Source organism: Thamnophis elegans, chromosome 4, assembly GCF_009769535.1.
Source record: "Thamnophis elegans isolate rThaEle1 chromosome 4, rThaEle1.pri, whole genome shotgun sequence".
Classification (NCBI taxonomy): domain Eukaryota; kingdom Metazoa; phylum Chordata; class Lepidosauria; order Squamata; family Colubridae; genus Thamnophis; species Thamnophis elegans.
In genome coordinates this window covers 101,682,356-101,703,323 of record NC_045544.1, presented here as the reverse complement: position 1 = coordinate 101,703,323, position 20,968 = coordinate 101,682,356, and positions in this window count along the sequence as shown.

Here is a 20,968-nt window from a genome sequence, read left to right as displayed (position 1 = left end):
TGCTTTTTGCCTGTTTCCAGCAAAAAACACCTATAGCCGTAATGCCAAAACTGCCCGAAGTGGCTCGTAAAGCCATGTCAACTGGCATGCACAGTGCTGCCCATCCCTCTTCCAGGTTTCTGGCACGCATGCGCGTGCAACGATCAGCTGGCCTTTGTACGTGCAGCAGTGCTGGAAACTGGAAGAGCTGGTCTTCCATTTTCCAGCAAGAGCATGCGTGCCAGCCAGCTGATTGGCACATGTGCATGTGCAGCAGTAGCCAGAAGACTTGCTGTCCAGCGCACATGAGTGCACCAGAAAGCAGAAGTTCATTTTCCGGCACGCGCATGTTTCCTGGACAGCTCTTTTTCCTGCGCAAGACATGCGAAGGGCTCCCTTTTTGGGAGCACCATCATTGACCTATAGAAATACATAGAGTTTTCTTGATGACTGCTGCATTCACTTAACGACTGATGGGTTCACTTAATGATTGCCATATTTGCTTAACAGTTGCTTCAAAAATGTTTTAAAATCAAGTCTGGTCACATGGGTGCCTTAAGTTAAGATTTGCAGCCTTCATTATTTATTCCATGCTCCATTCAAGACTTAAGTTGAGAACTAACTGTAGTAACTGATTCAAGGAAGATCAAACAAGGACTAAAGGAATGTAGTGAAATTATGTATACTAGAGATGTTAACATCTAAGATACCCTAGAAGACACATCCTGCTTATGTGAATATCTAATGCTAGAGAATGAAATTAGATCAACACTCCACTTGTTACTCAATGAGAAGACTATAGGAATTGATGGAATATCTAAAAAAATGGCAAGCAACAGAACAAGAAATTGTAAAAGTTCTAACAGCCTACGTCATCACACACAGTTCTTACATAGGACATAGCTGCTGTTATCCTGTACTTTCAGTTTTCCAAGAGCATTGTATTTGTTCAGGTCAATATATAGTAGTGTTTGTTTACATTCTGCATGCATGATACAAGATTTCAGGAATATCTTTCTACATTTAAACATGGGGGCAATAAAATAAAATGACAAGAAATAAGTGACATAATCAGTATATTTACAGCATTTGAGAGTACTGTTCTATTATATACAGAAGATAAGGTAGAGTACTTGATTAGTTTTCCAGTTAGATTATGCTTAAACTTCATTTTAGTCTTTATGAGTATGGGAACCTATCATTGTTTTAGAGGAAATCAAGTTGATATGAACTTTGTGATTAGAATTAATTGCCTAGTTTTAAAAATGTAAGTAGTGCTGTGGAATGCTTGCACATTATGTTTCTGTTGACATGGCTGCTTCCAAGATACCAAGAGCGTAATTCTACTAATAATATTCCCAAATCCTACTTACATAAGAATTATATACATTTGTGTAAACTGAATAATGTTCCCTCTACTTATTTTTTACAGGTATAATATGTCAACCTTCACTGTTGACAATATGGTTAAAACTAAATTAAACAGATAAATCAACACAATACACTATGTCAAAACAGTCACTACCAGCAAGTAAACCATCCTAGTCATAAAAATTATAAAACCAAATGACAAGCAACCTTAAAAATGAAATAACACTGTTTTAATAGTCTTACAAAAAAACAAATCACTAACAAGGGTGCTATACTCACCTTGAGGGCAAAGGATGCTAAAAGAATGGAGTTCATTCAAGAGGAATAAATCCTTTAGCTCTGTGTCCCCTGATTTCTTTCAGGGACTGCACCTTGAATGTCCCTTATCTAGGGTCAGCAAGTTTTACATGGAGTGAACATCCCCTAAATTATCCTGGAGTGAAGCCATAAACTACTTTGAATGGAATTCTAAAATGGATACAGAAAAATAGAAGCCATGTTGCAATAGTGATTCTCACCCTGGCCATATTTTATACCAACTGAAATTTTTGGACCACTTTCAAAGTCAGTTATTTATATTGCTCTTGACATTATTGGTAGTCCTTGTTTAGCAAGTTCCTCGTAGAGCAGGAGTGTCAAACTCAATTTCATTGAGGGCCATATCAGGGTTGTGTTTGACCTCACAGGGTGCGAGGGGCAGGGGGGGCATGGCCAGCTCAACATAACTCCTGTCGGGGGGTGCCTATGATGGCCCTAGTCCTCTGCCTCTACTAAGATCAGGAAGAAAAGATTTTCTCCATGCCCCTTCACATAAGGAATGTCATCAATAGGGTTCATGAAGTAAGGCTTTCTCAGTTGCTGCCCCAGTATCTCTGGAAAGGCAGTCTGCCAGAAATTAGATTGACCCCCACATTCTTTAGTTTTCAAAAGGAAATAAAGACTTGATTTTTTTTTCAACAAGACTTTGGGACTTGATGATATTATCTTGCTCTTCTTTGCAGGGACTGTCTAGATGTGCATTGTATTATCAGCATCTGAGGTATTTGGGATTGTATATTTTTATACAAATTAGAAATGGAAATCTATTGAAAAATAATCCACATTAATTAAGTGCTCCATTACCAAAGTAACAACCCAAATTCCCACAAGAGAAGCTGTGTAAGAACAAGCTGTGTAAGATGAGCACTAATGCACTGCAGCAATAGGAACACCAAAAAAAGAGAACAGACCAGAGGTGGGGTTCACTTACTTCCCTACTGGTTCACTAATGTGAGTACATGCTCCTCATCTATGCATGTGCACTGCCTTCTGTACATGTGCAGTGCTCACACATTACATCGGGGCGGGGGCTGTGGAGCCTCCCACAGCCGCCGCTACCCGTTTGCCCAAAGTGGAGAGAACTGGCTGAATACCACCTCTGGAACAGACCACATACTGTATACATCTTCCAACAAAATTGGCCCCATGTAACTTTAACAAAAAGTCCTGACCAGTCAATTCACTACAGCACAACAAACAGAAGCTATGAAAAGGATAATACTGCTATACATCAAAAACACAAAGGCATTTTAGAAACAACCAACAGATTATTACAACCACATGGCATCACATATCATACAAACCAACTAAAGCCCTCTAAAACATGTTAACTAACCAAAAACCTCAGTAGCCCAAGTGGAATGGGGAGAACAGGAATAATCTGTAGTGTAAGGATTATAACAGCCACCAGGTAGGACCGGCAGGTAGGCAGAGTACATCCTGAACACCAACTAGCAAACAAGATACAATGAAAATTCCTTAACCTCACAACACCTGGATAGACTCAAATGGGAAAATTGTGAGCATCCTAAACTAAGCCAAATTTTTAAAAAATGCTAGGAAATCCCTGGAATCTTAGCAATCATACAAATCAGATTTCAATAGACACAGACATATTTTATAACATTCAAAAGAGGCAATAAAAAACTAAAAAGGAAACAAGACAAGAATACATCTTCTCCAGCAGCCAACACCAAGATAACCAGTAATTAACACCAATCAATCAAGCAGTAAATAACACCCTAATTAAGGAATTACCAAGGAGAAAACCATACCCTTACCAACATTGGCAAGATAAACTAGTTTATATAAATCCGACAAACTCCAAACTCACTACCACTGATTATGTTACCTAGTTGGTTAATGAAATGTCTGCAAGTAACCAAGCTCAGAGAACACTGAGGATTCCATAGTTTTATGTATTTATTTTATACAATTGTTGAAAACCATTCAGGTTCTATAATTACTGGAGTGGCCTATCAATCTACTAAAGTATTAGCTTGCTGTTTCTTTACTAACAAATGGACTTTCCAGTAACTTAATTAAGATGTTAAAAAGCAATAGGAAGAAGGCAAAAATACAAGGTATACACATCCATAGCACCCAAAGGTGTGACTGTTCTTTCTTTACAACTATAGACAGGAAATGTCACTATGGTAGAAAAGAAAGATCTGCAAAGGATATCTCTCCTTTTCCCAAATTGCAAGTGATCAAGCAAGAAAATATTATTGATGTTATCAAACACCACAGATACATCTAAAATGATCATTCACTAGGTCTTTTTACCAGAGCAATCAATATTGTTTGTATCTGCGACATTCTATGTTGCATCTTAAACTATAATTCAGATTGAAAGTTGGATTATGATGGCAGCCTTTCTTTAGCTACTGTATTATCTCTTGGGGAGATCCAACATGTGATAACCAATAATGAGGATAGGAATTCTTTATGTGAGTGGTGGGAAAAGGGGTTACTTGTATTTTACAGGATTTTCTTTTCCTTTTTTTAGTTAAGCATGATTTTTATCTTATTGTTTCAATATTTTAGATATATTTTACTGGTCTCATATGTTTCTGTCTCAAAAAGATGGGAAATTGCATTACAGTTAAATATAGCAATAGTACTACTGCATTTCAGAGAGATCCATGGCATAACCTATATCATACACAGTTCTTTAAAAGCTGATGGCATATTAAGATTACCCTCTCTTACTTTCTTAAATTAGCAATGGGGGGGGGGATCTGTCAAAGTAACCACCTTTGGATTGGGACAGTAGGTTGTTGTTAAGTTTAAAGAAGCTGCTGAGAATAGACAAAGAGGCAGGAAGAGCAAATTCCTGCACAAGTAGCTGCTGGAACACCTATTGGTTTCTGATTAACTTAGTTTTCCATAACATTACTGTATTGCATTGGGAGAAGGGAGTGGTGGTAAATGGCCACATGCTTTTACCAAGTATGCATGTGGCCAGAACCTGTATTACTTTGGGATGGATTTTCAAAGGACATCTCTCCTTGCTGAGGATTAACTCCAACCTGGACCTGGTTCTGACCAGGCAAATTAATTTCCGTGAAGTAAACCTTGTACAATGAACATACCTTAAAATACGCACCAGCAGAAAAGTGTCATGGAATATGGGCAATATTAAACTTTGGCTTTTTAATGTGCTTAAAATCCCACTTTTTTCACTAGGCATCAGAATTATCCGATGACTAAAATATGGCACTCGTAATCATAAAATGTAGGCAAAGCTTACCCACACTTACACTGCCCTTACAGTCAACACTAGTTTTTCAGTACATTTGTCATGCCTCAGGGCAGTTCTGCTTCAAGTAAGATATACGGAATACAACCACCCTTATGGTTTCTGAAGTAGTAAACAGGCACTGGAATTCCTTTGGAAGAAAGGAGATGACGTACTTTGATTATTCAAAATCATGGTACTGCAGTATGGTGTTGAATTTCTAAGCATTTCATCGTATTCATGCAAACTTTTATTGTTCTCTAATTTATTTGTATTATATTTTAAGACATGAACCAGCTTGTATTTCAGGAAAATATATTTGTTGATAAACCCCTATGGGGTGAATGTATTCAGTAATGTCCTTCCTTGTTTTGAAAGCCACTTTGATAAAGTTGACAACTGAAATGCCTTGTCAGAGAGATCTGTCTTAAAAAACATCTGAGTGCTCAGAGGTTCACCATTTACATATTCTCATCCTTCTCCAGCAACATTTGGAAGAAAAAACTTCCAAAGCCTGTATGTATTCATAGCAGAGGTGGGTTCCTACCAGTTCGCACCTATTCGGTAGAACCGGTTCGTCAAATCTACTGAACCGGTTAGAAGAAGTTCCACCAGTGGACCCGGAAAGCAGGCCACACCTACAGAAGAGGTTCCAAAAATTTTTGAAACCCACCACTGATTCACTGGCATGAGAGTTGAGAGCCCTCAGAATGACTGCAGGATGTTTTAATTTCCTGGATTGTTTTCAGTGGTCATTATGGATATCATATTGGGTTTTACTCTTATTCTAAGATGTTGTTAGTTGCCCAGAATGCTATAGTGACATGAGTGGCCATATAAATTGAGTAAATTTTAACAACTAGCAAACAGAGATGGCCAGAAGTCTGCACCAACTGAATGCACCTCCATAGATTTCCCAGAATGCAACAGGAAGAGTTCTACATGAAATCTTCAGGGGTTCATCTCATAACTGAAAAAGATTCTCATGAAACTCATTTCTATAGCAACTGCTGCTAGAACCTGAACAGGCCACGAACTTCTTTCCAAACAGGTCAAGGGAGTTGGATTTTGGTGAACCTAAAAATGACAGCTGACACAACCTGCTGTATAATCTTTCTTTGGCAGAATTACTCAGATGGGTTTTGTTTTTAGAAGGTGTAGATATTCTTCAGGTTTAATTGTCAATAAATCAGCATGACCTACGTGCCTTTAAAAACAATGATCTTTTCAACCAGAGGATGGAGAGCAATTTTTAGTGTACGCAACCTGCCTATGGTAAGATAACAGCTATGACACATGCTGTTTGCTCCATGAAAGGTTTTGCCAGATAATGAAGGAGTCCATTAAAAGCATGTCCTTTTTGTTTTCTGGCTTATGTCCATTTTATATTGTGATGGGCTCACACATCAGTGCACCTATGTGCGGTCATAAAAACATCTGTTTTTAAACAATCATCCTTTAACTTAATAATATTCCTTAGTCCTTGAGAAATTATTTTGACTGCCTTTTCAAAATATGTTTTAGAAAAAAGGTATACCATTTCAAAGTTTACAGTAAACACTGTAATTTTCTGCCAGAAGAAAAATGCATACTGTTAGTGTTCTACCATAGAAATAGTAGAACTTTATTTCTACAAAACAGAAATGTGGTGTGGTGAGATTACATTAAAAATTTCTAGGATAGCTGAATATTAATAGACAATAAACCAAGGATGAAAGCTTCCTGTTGTATTTTACGATTTTAAGGTGCAAAACATCTTTCTATTCTTGCTGTGTTTGAAAATAGGTGTGTAATGAAGAATAAGTGGCACTTTTTGGAACTCAAATCATAGAGTTTTGCATTGATTTGTTATTAGTCGTAGACCAAGGTGGGGAAAATTTCAATGGGCAAGAATACACTTAATGTTTTGGTTACATTGTACAGATGGGCAGGGCTGAAGTTTGATGGGAATATTGGAGGAACTTGTTTAATTGTAATCTCTCCCTCCCTCCCTCCCTGTTTTAGGACTTGCAGAACAGTTTCCATTAGTTTTCACCTCAGCAGTGAAAAATTGTACTTTCTTACTTTCTTGTAGGTACTAGCAACTTCAACATAATAATACCCTCCAATAACAAATACATATAAAAGATCTAGAGCGATAAAACACAAAAACTGCAAATGCTGTGCACTTGCAAACTCCACTTTCTATTATAACACACCCCCTTCTTGTGCAAGCTAGGTCTTGACAATTTTCCTAAAACCCAAGAGGGAGGAAGCTGAGGAAATCTCTGCCAAGAGGCAGTTCCAAAGTGTGGAGGCAGATACTGAGAACATCTGTTTTAGAAGCCTGTCAGGTGACAATGTTATAAGGACAGGACCTGGAGAGAACTGACCCTTTTGATCTGGTTCAGAGGAAGCTCTAAAGGTCACAAATGAGGGTTTGAACCTTGCAAGGCTCTCTGGAATTGCAGGTTGGCAACACTTGTTATATCATTGATCAAAGTATGTATTGGTCCTTGGAGCATATTAAGATATTTCATACTCCACTTTAGATCTCAAAGAACTTGCATGATGACTTGCAAAAACATTCCAAGATCAATATAGATTGGCTTAAAATGATTGTGAAATGCTAAACAAAACGATAGCTTAAAAAAGCATGTACAAAGGGAGGGGGGAATCACATGCAAAATGCTTTTATATCTAGTAACTTGAATCAAGCTAAAACTATTATGTATCTGTTAATAATAGAATTCAAAATCCACATGAATTATTCAGAGAAGATTCAATTATGATTTTCTTAAAAAAGATATGTTATCATCTCAATAAATAAAATACATCAATAATATTTTTATCTAATTTCAATGTGATAAATTCTCTGAGGCTAATTAAAAACAAAAAGTGCATCATCCATGAATATTGGTTTCTTATTACAATTAATTTTCCAATGATTAGTAACAGACTCTATGCTATTAGACTCACACTGTAACAAAAAGTCAAAAAGAAAATAGATTTTCTGTAAATCAGGCCCACTAGGGTATCACCGAGTACCCAAGAGCCCTCTGTAGCTGGTTACCTTCCTCATGTGTTGCGGTTACAGTTCCTAAACTGTGAGCCAGGCTAAGTGGAAACTCTAGAAATAGTTAACCCAATACACTGGATGGGCGCTGATATGGGAAAAATGATATAAAAATTACAGTAACCAGTTTTGGAACAAAGACCATATATGTTTTTTTTCTCTCTCTTCTGATTAAAATATCCCTAACCCAGTGGTGGGATTCAGTCAGCACCTATTCGGGAGAACCGGTTGTTGTTTTTTCCACTTTGTAGGGCTAATCCTGTAAGGAAGGCATGAATGAAACATTCTGGTGTTGTTTCTAGCCTAATCTTTATTGCCTTTACAGAAACTGCCTCTCCGGTTAACTAAGGCGAAGCACCCATCGATGTGAATGATGTTGAGTTGGTCATGCCCACCCAGTCACATGACCACCGAGCCCCACCTACCCAGCTGGTCATTAGGGCAGAGAACCAGTTGTTAAATTATTTGAATCCCACCACTGCCCTAACCCTAACCCAATTCTGGGAGAAACAGCAGGTCTTAAGCAGTTTATGGAAAATCAGAATAGTGGGAGCAATATGAATCTAACTGATCTAACCTTCATATAGCCATGTAGTCAACTGACTATAAATCCTATATTGCCACCTTGCCCAAGAAATAATTTTATATACTTTGTGGAAAAGTTCTTTGGATGAGCTACCAGTTCTGTATTTAATGTGCTAATGTTATGGGGCAGTTAGCTCCCTGGACAGTTTTCTGCTAGGTTGCTAGCTTTCTGTAGATGTTCCTCATTTGGCTGAAATGCCCTCTTGAAACAGAAGCAGAACAGTTGTCAGAAGTATTGGTAGGAAATCAACATCAGGCATGGTTGTGGAATTTGCATTGGTTGAGTCAGCTTCAATTAAAGGGGGGGGGGGACTCTAACTCTTCTAGTTGTGAGATTTTAGGCTGTTCTTCCAGTATGTCATGCATTCTTTTAGTTCTTGATTGACAATAGGCAAAAAGACATATATTCCTGACAAATCTTTTTACTAATGTAAGGGCTAGCAAAATGTAGGCACAGCTCATCTTTATATAATCTCCCTTTATCTCTGTTGTATAAACACAAACTATTCAGTGTTCACAGCTGTTCTCTGCAACATAGTAATTGGTGTGAATAGAATTAATACTCTCTTTCTTCATTGAACATGTCTGTGCTAATCCGTGCTGGTCTAATTCCCTGCATCTTGTTTAGCAAATGAATTGAGATGAAGCATTTATGGACAAGTAGGAAAAGTAACAACAGCACCAATTTATTTATTTAGGTTTTCTTCTCCCACAGGAAGTAAAGGTTGAAGAGAGAGATATTGCAGTCATAGCAGGTTCTTTGTTCACATCAACAAGAAATAAAAATGTATATCTGAGCAAATCATGTATTGGATTATAAATATGTTTTGGTCTTCTAAATTGTCAGTGACATTTTAAGAAGATTGTGTATGCAGTAAAGAAGGGTATTCATCCAGAGTTGTGCGGAATAGGTGATATGTACTAACCATTAAGCTTTTATATGAGCAATGCATTCAAATCAATTTATATTGGAAACCTTTGTCAACTCTAGGACTAGAAAAAAATGTACAGCTAGAAAAGGACTTAAACAGTTTTTAGCACTCTTAAATGTATTATCACAGTTGGGTGGTAGTCTGTAGCCAATGTTAGCTGAACAAGAAAGTTAAGCAGATCAATCCTAGTTAGTATTTGGATGGGAGACCCACTGGTTAATACTAGGGTTGAAGGCTAGACTGGAAAATAAATCAAACCCCCCCAAAAGAAGGCAATATCAAACTGCTTTCACACCGATGCTAGGACAACTGTATAGCTATCTCCATGAAGCCAGCTAAATTCAATTTGAAAGATATTTTATTTGTAACATATCTTAACCCAACACAAGTTCCAACTGAGCATGGACATTGTTGCAAATCAGATTATGGATATGAGCATATAACTCAGAGTAAATTAAGAGGTGTGTAAATATGCCAGTTGTAGCTGTGATATCAGAGCAACATGGTCTTGATGTATCTGACTTACACAAACATGCAATTTGTACGTATTTCTGTGCCATTAGGCAAAAAAAAAATTAGGCATATAAATTTTAAGTTACTCTAAAGGTATGTTCATGCAAGCATTGTTTGATTGGCAGTGGGAACATCTAGTCATTTCAGATAATTAAGGTAGCCGGTAACAATCCATTAGCAGATCAGACCGTTTGAAGACAGTGAAGACAAAACACTGGGGGGTTACTGCAGGTGCTGTGAGTCACGAAGCAAAGATCTCTAATAACTAATAATTACTTCTGGAGAGTGGAGTTATGTAATTCCCAGGAATTCTAAGTTTAAAATCTTTGCTTTATTATGCTTTAACCTATCCATTAATTTCTCATATTGTCTGTTACTGAATTCAATAAGGAACTGGCATATTTCATAGATCCATGATGGCGAACCTATGGCACACATGCCACAGGTGGCACGTGGAGCCCTCTCTGCGGGCACAGGAGCTGTCACTCCAGCTCAGGTCCACCATGCATGCACATCCCCCTCCCACTGGTGAGCTGATTTTCAGGTTTCTGCCAGGCATGCGCGAGGAGTGGAGTGCATGTGGAAGATGCCCACGCATGCGTGGGGAGGCGGGGGGTTCTGCGCGTTCCCAGTGGCCTGTTTTTGGTCCCAGGAGGCTTCAGGGAGGCTCATTATCAACAACTTGGGGTTCAAGGAATAGATAATTAGCTCCATTCAGGCAGCTTTGGAATTAGTGTGCTACCAAAAACTACATGATAAAATTCTTCTAAAATTGAAATTCTTCCTGGCAGGAAATCACTCTCAGCAATACATCAAAAACTAAGGCTATTCAAATGAGATACAGGGGGTATCTGCTGGCCTTAGGCAATAAAATGTCTGTCTTAAGTCAACTTTGCCTATGGTAAGTTTCTCTCCCCAGCTTATTTATTGTGAGTGAATCAATAATTCAATCAGGCAGCCTCTGGGCTAGGCTTGTATGTAATTTTGAAAAATAATTTTACTTCCAGGAAATATAGGTTGTAATTTTTGACAAAATAATATTTTTTGAATTTTGTTCTATAAAAACAAGTAGATAACAACTAGGAGTAAAATGGATCAGGAGTGGAGGCTTAGTTCAAACCTGGACCAATCATACCTTTGATTGAACTTTCTCCTAGATAGATGTTACTTTTGGTGAGGAAAAAGTGGCCTCAGGTTGAAGAAAATAAACCCTATCATTGAATTTATTATATCCCATTGGAAATATAATTTTTAAAAGATGGGACTAAGATGCTTTAAAAATATTGAGGACTTGAGAATCTGTGAATTTATTTGTGGCCTGATGTGACAGAGGTCAAAAATAGAAAGGAACACCTATATTTGGCATTCTTCAATGAAAAATGTAGAACTGTTATTGGAACTGATGAAAGAAATGTCCTTCTGGGTTCGGCTCCAAGTGGGGAAAAAGACACTGGAGACATGGAGGCTGCTTGGAAAGATGGTTTTAATGGTGGACAGGACCACATGGCTTGAGCCCTGAACAGAAAAGGTGATCATGTGCTTCAATGCTGGTGGAGGAGAAGGGAAGGGCTGAGGGAGGGGCTTGCTAGGCTTTTTATAATCTGTTCAGTCCCTTTCCTATTCCTGTTTAAGAAAGATATTCTGATTGGGTGTCAGACTTCCATAGGGCCATGCAGGGGCAACACTCTAGGCTGTGTTTTGAATCCAGGTTTGGTTGAGTTCTCAGATGCTATGTGGTGAGTTGGGGCCAATATTATCATGCTTTAACCACATCCCCCTGCAGCTGAAATGGAGAAGTTTTTATTATGTAAAGTGGGCTAGCTTGGTCCTCTTAATGGCCCATTGACAAAGTGGGGATGGGCAGGAAGCTACAGGCATCTATTCTGTCTTTTAAAACATGTTTCTTTCTTTTTACATCCAGATAAATATTCTGCCTTTTCAATATTTCCTAGGATATTTCATTTTTTCTGGGAGAGGGCTGGGTGATAACTTCTTACAAAGCTAAGTAGCATTTTGTTCTTTGAGAAACATTAAATTCTTAGAGTATAAGCTTATCATTTGACATCCAGAAATGAGAAACTACAGACTCCAAAAATTAGTTTTTACTGTATACATGTACACAGACATACACAAACTAGAAAGCTTTTTTGCTCACTCCATTCAGATCTGTTCTGTAGATCTAAACGTGTGGACACCTTTGCACAGAAATATCAAAAGAAATGTTCTTTCTACAAACATGAACCTCTATTCAACACGTATAATTTTAATTTGATAATTTCAAGATACATTAGGCCCATTTATGTTGGATGTTTATAATGAAGTTCTGCTAGAGGCTAAAGTATCAAATTCATGGATGGAAGCAAATACTATTCTTATACCGAAAGACGATTCAGATTTAATACAGATAAAGAATTATAGGCCAATATCTTTATTGAATGCGGACTATAAAATATATGCTTCAATAATTGCAGAGAGATTAAAAAGAGTTTTGAATCAATTTATACATGTAGATCAGAATGGATTTCTGCCAAAGAGGCAAATTAAAAACAATATCAGAATGATTTTAAACACATTGGAGTATTTATGAAACACATCCTAAAAAAAATGAAATTGATCTTTCTAGACACACAGAAAGCATTTGATAACATTAATTGGCAATTTATGTTATTACAATTAAAATTCATGGATTTTGGGACAGATTTATAATATGATCAAAGCAATATATCATAAACAATCAGCTACATGACAGAGAATTTTGATATAAGAAAAGGCACAAGACAGGGATGTCCACTGTCTCCTTTACTATTTATACTGACCTTGGAAGTGCTAACTAGAAATATTAGACAAGACAAAGAAATAAAAGATATGGAAATAAAAAAAGAGAAATATAAGTTAAAGGGCATTTGCTGACAATTTGATTTTTATATTGGAAGATCCACTAGAAACTGGACCTAAGTTAATTTAAAAAATAGAAGAATATTGTGAAGTTGCAGGACTGAAAATAAACAAATAAAAGACAAAAACACTACTTAAAAATATTATAGATACACAGAAAAGAGAGCTAATGGAAAAATTGACATGCAGATAGTTAAGAAAGTAAAGTACTTAGGGATATGACTAAGAGCAAAATATGCAACGATTAAAGAGGATAATTATATGAAACTGATGCAACAAATCAAATCAGATTTGGAGAAATGGAAAAGCTTGCAATTGTCATTGACAGGAAGAATAGCTACTATAAAAATGAATATTTTACCAAGACTATTATACTTATTTCAGACAATTCCAATAAAACTGGGGGGAAATATTTTGAAGAATTAAATAAAACAATACTAAGATACATTTGGTAGGGATACATTTGGCTAGGGAAAAAAGCAAGAATAAGCCTGAAAATGTTGCAAGATTCCAAAAAAAAAAAGAAAAAAAAAGAGGGGATTTTGGGTTGCCAGATTGGGAATTGTATTATCAGGCCTCGGTATTTACATGGGTGAAAGAATGGATTAATTTGAGGGATAAGAGACTATTAACTTTAGAGGGACCCGATCTTCAATTAGGTTGGCATGCTTTCTTATGGTATGGGAAAAATAACATATATAGCTATTTTCAAAGATATTATATTAGAAATGCGCTACTATCAGTATGGGAAAAAATTAAGGAACAACATTATAAGGAACATCTGTCTAGCTTTTCACAATGGAAGCATTGATAGATCCTAATGTTATCAATATGGAAAAAATGATAAGATATAAAAATATTTTAAATGAAAAGGGGGAATTAAAAACTAAGCAAGGACTGAGTTGGCCGCAAGTGCAGATACAATCTCGATATGAGAAAGATGCTAAAATGTATGGTTTTAATAAAGAATTAACAGACTTTGACCAGATATTAGCTGGAATAGATGAAAAATTAATAAAGAAAATGTATAGCTATTTACTAAGCATCAATTTGGAAAGCAAGCAAATAAAGGAGACAATGATAGCTTGGGCTAAAAACTTTGGATATGCAATAGAACTGGATAAATGGCAGAAATTGTGGAATACAAATGTTAAATTAACTATGTCAATTGCATATAAAGAAAATCAGTATAAAATGTTTTGTAGATGGCATTTCTCACCAACAAGATTGGCAAAAATGTTTAAAGACAGGTCTGCTAAATGTTGGAAGTGTAACCAGATCAGAGGTGGGTTCCTCCCTGTACGGTCCAGTAAGAGGTAGTAAAAATCTGGCATACCGTATTGGACCGGTAGTAATGGTGGCTTGGCCACACCCCCAAATCTGTTCTCCTGTCAGAAGCTTCATCAGAAGCTACTTAAAAAAAGTTTTTCTCCCCCTGCCGGTTCAGGCAAGGGGAAAAAAAGATTTAAAAAGTAAGAGACAGAGACAGAGGAAGGGAGGGAGGGAGGGAGGATGGACGGAAGGGAAGAGAGAAAGAAAGAGAAAGAAAGAAAGTAAGTAAGTCACTTTTCAGCCGGGAGATTCAGCAAATGAGAAAAACAAATGTTGTTGCTTTAAATCTGAATTGAGCATGCCTGGTTGTGGAATTCTGGGAGTTGAAGTCCACAAGTCTTAAAGCTGCAAACTTTGGAGTCCTGCTTTAAATTGAAAAGCTGCTCGGAAGGAGGTTTGCAAAGTGACATTCAACAGTAATTTTGGGGTTTGCTTCCCACAGAGGGAAGGGAGAAAGAAAGGAAGGAAGGAAGGAAGGAAGGAAGGAAGAAAAAGAGAAAGAAAGAAAGAAAGAAAACAGCACAACAATTTAGGGCTAGAAGTCTACTCAGAGGTCATCTAGTCCAACCCCCCACCACAGCAGGAAACTTACATTGTCTGGATTATTTTGGTGCCTCTAACATAGAGGAAAATTGCCAGAAAGGAGAAGGAGTTTACTAGGACAAGACCACCTTGACTTATGACTACAGTTGAGCCCAAAATTTTGGTTGCTAAGCAAGCGTATTGTTAAGTGAGCTTCACCACATTTTACCCAATCCATGACATCTCCTTGTGAGTGACAACAAGTTGGCCACGCCCAACCCATCACATGACTACCAGGCCATGCCCACAAAATAGGCCACATCTACAAAATAGGTAGTAAAAAGTTTTCAAAATCACCCCTGAACCAGATGCCTGGTTTGTATTATCATATGTGGTGGACATGCCCAAAAACAAAAAAATGGACAAAAATACATACTTGGTTGGAAAAAAATGATAAAGTAGCATATAGATTTGAAACCAAAAGTATTTTTGTTGGGTATCTGTTCTGACCCCCCCTCCGTACGATGAGTCATGCCAACACAAGATTACTGCAAGACAATTTATTCACAGTAAATTAACACACCGACAAGACTTTGGTAGCAACCCAGATAAGAAATACACACCAGAGCTTTTCCAGCTTTAGTATAATAGTTGAATCCTGAAAAAAGCCTCCTCCCAAAGTTTCTTCTTATATACTTTCTTGGGAGGAGCCTAATTACAACTACCTGGGTCCAATTATCTTCTGTATTTGCGTAGTTGCTGTCGGCGCTTATCTGCCCGCCTTTACCTGGCGTCCGGGACCAACTACCTTAGCTCCTCCCCACTGCTCCAAGGCCTGATGTCAGGGATCAACTCCCTTTGGCTTTCATCGCTGCTCCATGCCTCAGGCGCCGCCTGGTGGCCAACCAGCCTCTCTGGTTCCTGCTCGAAGTCTGAACCCTGTCCAGGGTCCTCCACAACTTCTAGAGCCGACTCATAGAGCCCCTTGCTGTCGGAGTCTTGTTTGCAGCTCCAACGGCTCCTGCTGGGCCACAACAGATATCCTACCAGGAAAAACATAAAAGGAATATATATTTGATTTTACATGTACTAACTGCAGCCAGTATTGTATTTGCACAACAATGGAAAAGCGAAGAGATCCTGACAGAATTAGAATGTGCAGAAATGGACAGATTAATGCTTACAATTAAGGAAAAAGAAGGAACTGAATTATTTCTTGACATGGGACTTATTTTATCAATGGTTAGAATTAGATAATAAAAACAGAAGTTAGAAATATGGAGATACAAAAAGGACTAATGTTATAAAGGAGATTTGTTAAAGTTGATTAGTAAATATTTTTATTATTATAGAATTAATATCATTATGATGAATATTGTTAGGTAAGCTCCCCATTGGAAGAGCAAGTGCGTTCAGAGAAGCGTTGTGAGAGGTATGTTGGAGAACACACAAACCAGCATACAGAGACACTACAGTTTAAATAGGCTTTTACTTTCGTGGAAATAGAGGTATCAAAGTCCATCAAACAGTCCAAGTCATACACGGATAAGACAGTCAGTCATCAATGTCTTTTAGTTAAGGGATAATCCAAATAACATAGTCCAGTATCATATAATCCATTCAGTACTCAAAGTTTGCTAGCAGTTGCAAAACTTACAATAGCTCACGGCACTTTCTAACAGCCAGCTTCCAAAACACTCAGATGAGATCCCCCAGCATCTAACAAACAGAAAGCTAACAGTCATTCCGGCTCCCTCTTATGGCCGATTGAGGGAACAGCAACCAATCACATTTTATAGTATGATGTAAAGAAACAGGTATAGCATTGTTACATGATTTATATTTTGCCAACCCAACCATTAGATTATATTCCTAACATACTACTGTATACATTTTCATTATGATTTCCTAAAAATAATTGTACCCAGAGAACACATTGTTTCATTGAAATTGAATTTTTATGTGTTACAAAATCAAAACAAATTTAAAAAATCATTTTTTTAAAAAATTGATAATTTTGGCACCATGGTCTTAATAGGAAGCTGTTTTGTATACTGTATTCGTGTTATAGTGTGGCTCCCCAGGACTTATAGGATCTGTTGTGTGAGCAGCTTGTTTTGGGTCCAGGACAGCCATTTGGATTCATTTTTGTCATTGTTTTAAAAAATACAGCAAAAGTTGAGATGGTAAAATGATTTTATTCATATTACAAAATTGATAAGCAATTAATTGTAATCAACTAGAATATAAATCTTCCCAGTCATTGTATTCTATTGTTGTGTATCACTTTGATCTCTGATCACAAAGGAACAGCAAATATTCAACACAATATTTTGTGGTTTGATGCAGCTATATACGGATGATCGTTCTTGGGGTCAATTACTTTTAAGGAAAATAAATTACCTGCTGATTTTATAACATGAATGATTGCAATGATGCAGATAATATTTCTCCTTTCTATTTGGGGCAGGACTATCTTCTATTGCCTTCAGAATATTACAGTAGTATACTTCATTCCTGAGTTGCTGATACCTCAAATTCCAACATCTATAAAGCAGAGAAAAGAAATGTCTGGCCTATGAGTTAAACTTTCTTACAAGGTGTTTACATTTAGCCAGCAGAGCCCCCCTTTTTAGACTTTCCATTCTTTATAAAAGAATTTAATAGGAAGGTAGCTTTGACAACAAGTCCCAGAGTTAACTGTTAAAACTAAGTATAACTCCCAGTAGTGGCCACACTACCACTTCTGTTCCATTGCCATTATAAATATCCAAAACTGACAATTCAATAAAACTAGCACCCTGTTTCAATTTCTTAGTCACAGCTGCCCACTACTTGGTTATGCCTGGCTGTGCACACCCATCAACAATACCAAGAGCAACACAGACAGTAGTCCAGTTATGGTAATTGGCCATCTGGCAGACTGGCAAGCTCTATAGACAATAATGGCAAATATAGTGAGCCCAAAAATCAGGATTGGCAAATGAAAAGCAACATCATTTATAAATATAAACCTAAGCTAGATGGTTCTACATTTGAAAGCTACTGACAGCTATAAAAAAAATAAAAGGCAGCTGTCCTGGATGTGGTTATTTAAATTCACCAAAATTATTTCTAACTAAAATAGACTTAGGGGAATTTACATCCGAACAGAAGTATCTTGGCTATTCTGCAAATTATCCTGGAAAATTACAAATTTTGTTTATAAAAACCTAAAGATTCTCTCCCCGCCCTCTCTCTCTCTCTCTCCCTCCCCCACTCTCTCTCCCTCTCTCTCTTTCTCTCAATAGAAACTTCATATAGCCAGAACTGACCAAGAATTCCTAAACAAAAAAGCCAAAATAAATTCAAAACCAATAATCTGTGATAAAATAATCTGATTCCCTCCAAATCTGTGGTGGGTTCCTACTGGTTCGGTCCAGTTCAGCCAAATGGGTAGTGATTTAGTGGCCTAGGTCACTGGAACCAGCAGTGACTCAGGCCTGCCATGTTCCCGAACTGGTTTCTGTGGCGGTGGCGGCACCAATCTTGTTTTTCGGTTCTGGGCATGCACGGAACAATTTATATTGTAATGCACATGCATGCACTGTATGCATCAAGCATGCACACACAGCGCACACACGAACGAACCAGCAGTAGTGGCTGCCAGAACCCATCCCTGCTCCAAATGATTAAGAAAATAAATCCCATAATCCCACTCTTCTCCTATTCTGATCAGCTGTTGGGAGCCTTTACCTTAAACATCTGGGATGACATCTGGTTGCCTCCCATCAGCAGTAAGGCTACAAAAAAATCAATTCCATTAGTGAAATAAAGAATCCAGACTTCCCTGAAGCCTTCTAAATGGTGTGTAGTGATTTAAATCAAGAGAGGATCTAGATATAGTTCTTCCAGGGTTGCTTTCCTAAAGATTTAAAATGCCATTGTATAAGAATGAAAAATATTTGATGGCTAACAACCCAAAGCAACCATTCAGTATGGCATTACCAAAATAATACAAAACTAGAGTAATTCAATATTCTTGCAATTGGAGTCAAGAACTTCAAAATGCTTTCCATAAAATAAGCTTTTACTGGCAAGTCTGAAATCATTGAGTTAAGTGCCATTCAGCTGAGTGCATTGATTTCCCCCCCCATCCCCTCCCCTCTCCTTGCCTTGCTTTTAATGGCTTCCATTTACTATTTATTGAAAGAACCAGAGAGTACAGTAAAGACATTATCTGGCAGATGAAAAAATAAAGCAGGGGTCTCTATGGGTTCAGAGAGGAAAACTGCATATACTTCCTGGAAATACTCAGCAACAAAACATATCTTGTCAAAAAATTCCAGATATTGAACATCTGACCAAGCATATCTGTTTCTTGCCTTCATAATGTCTCCATTTTGAAAGGCCAAGCAGGAAAAATTAATTTTAAGGGTGCAGCATTTATGCAAACAGTTGCCCTAATTTTGGACAGCAATTGTTTACACTGTTGATACTTTAGTATATACTAATAATTGGTATAGGCAGACTAGAACAATTGGATGTGGGTTGCAAAATCTCTAGAGAATTGCAACATGGCAACAAAGAGATACAAAACTATTGCTTTATTGAGTTTTATTTGCTGTCCGTATATGTAGAACCCAGATCTGATAGCTCTAGAGTAAACTTCCCTCAGATTCCAGGAGGGCTGGCAAATTATGCTATGTTCCTGCAGATCAAAATATCTGTCCCCAAAGGCTCCCAAATTAGTTCTGAAAACCACATCTCTTTGCATCCCCATTTATAGAACAATGAAAATTTTTTTTAGGTTATGCAGTTTTCAAAGTGCCTGATATCCATATCAGAGATCCCGGGCAAATATATTTTCCAGAATTTTTGGTGCCTCAAATGTTGCTACGGCAGCACTCACAATATTGGTATAGGAAGCTAGATTTGCAGCACTTGTTGAATCACAAATTAGCCAATTACATATTAGACTAGCTTATGATGTTTTACAGCTATCACTAAGTGGTTTACAGAGTCAAGATATTGCCCTCAACAATCTGGCTCCTCATTTTGGAAGGATGGAAGGCTGAGTCAACCTTAACTCTCTCGGGATCCAACTGCTGGCAGTCAGCAGAATTAGCCTGCAATACTGTATTCTAATCACTGTGCCACCACGGCATTACCTTAGTATGTGATATGTATATAATCCATGTTATTAGTTTATAGTTCATTGTGTATTCAGAAGATGGGATTAATTGAGTAAACGAAGAATATCTGGAAGCTTTACCTAATATTGTTTGCAGTATCATAGGAGTTATGTGTGCTTCTAGAGTAGCATGTTACACCTGTGCTCCACAAGCTGTATTGGTTGCCAGTTTGCTTCTGGGTCCAATTCAAGGTGCTGGTTTTAACCTTTAAGCCCTTCTTAGGTAACCTGAGTTATCTGATGGACTAACTCTTCCCAAGTACATCAGCCCAGCCCACTAAATCTGGCAGATAGGCATATTGCAGGTAGCATCATCCAGGGACCATCATTTGATGGCTCCTGGGAGATGTTTCTTCTCTGCTGAGACACTCACTTTATGGAACATCCTTTGCCCTGAAATTAGAGAAGCTCCATTCCTTTTGGATTTCCAAACATCCCTTAAGTCTTGGCTAAGTTGTCAGAGATCCCAGGTGATTGGAGAACTGATCAAATGGCTGCATTGATGAGGTAGCTATTTTAATCTTCCCTCTCCTGTGATTTGTATTTTTATGGTATTTATTTAAAAGGTTTTTATAGTTATATTTTTGTTTTACATTTATTGTTCTTATTTATTCTTGTTCATCTTTGGTGAGATGCACAGTCATAAAAATGTGATTAATAAATAAAAATAAGATTAAATTAAAACACATATAAACATATAGTGTGAACCCAACCTTTTAGAGTACACCAGTGGAAAATTCCTTCTCTTATCCAAACTAGTGAAGAAAATTTGAGAACAGCAGAACTTGCTCTGTATTACAAATAAGATTTGATGGATAAATCTATATTTCATCTCAAGTAAGGATTAATCATAAGTTAACATTCCACACAAATTATTTTTCCTCATCTCTGATGATTTTGCCCCTCTCTAAAATCTGATTTACACTTCATAAGAAAGCAAGGGTTTTTGAAGCAACTATAAATGAATGGATTTACGAATCATTCAATATAATAAATTCTGATTTCAATACCTGCTAATGCAAAACAGCGAATGTTGTCAGACCTGTGGGACT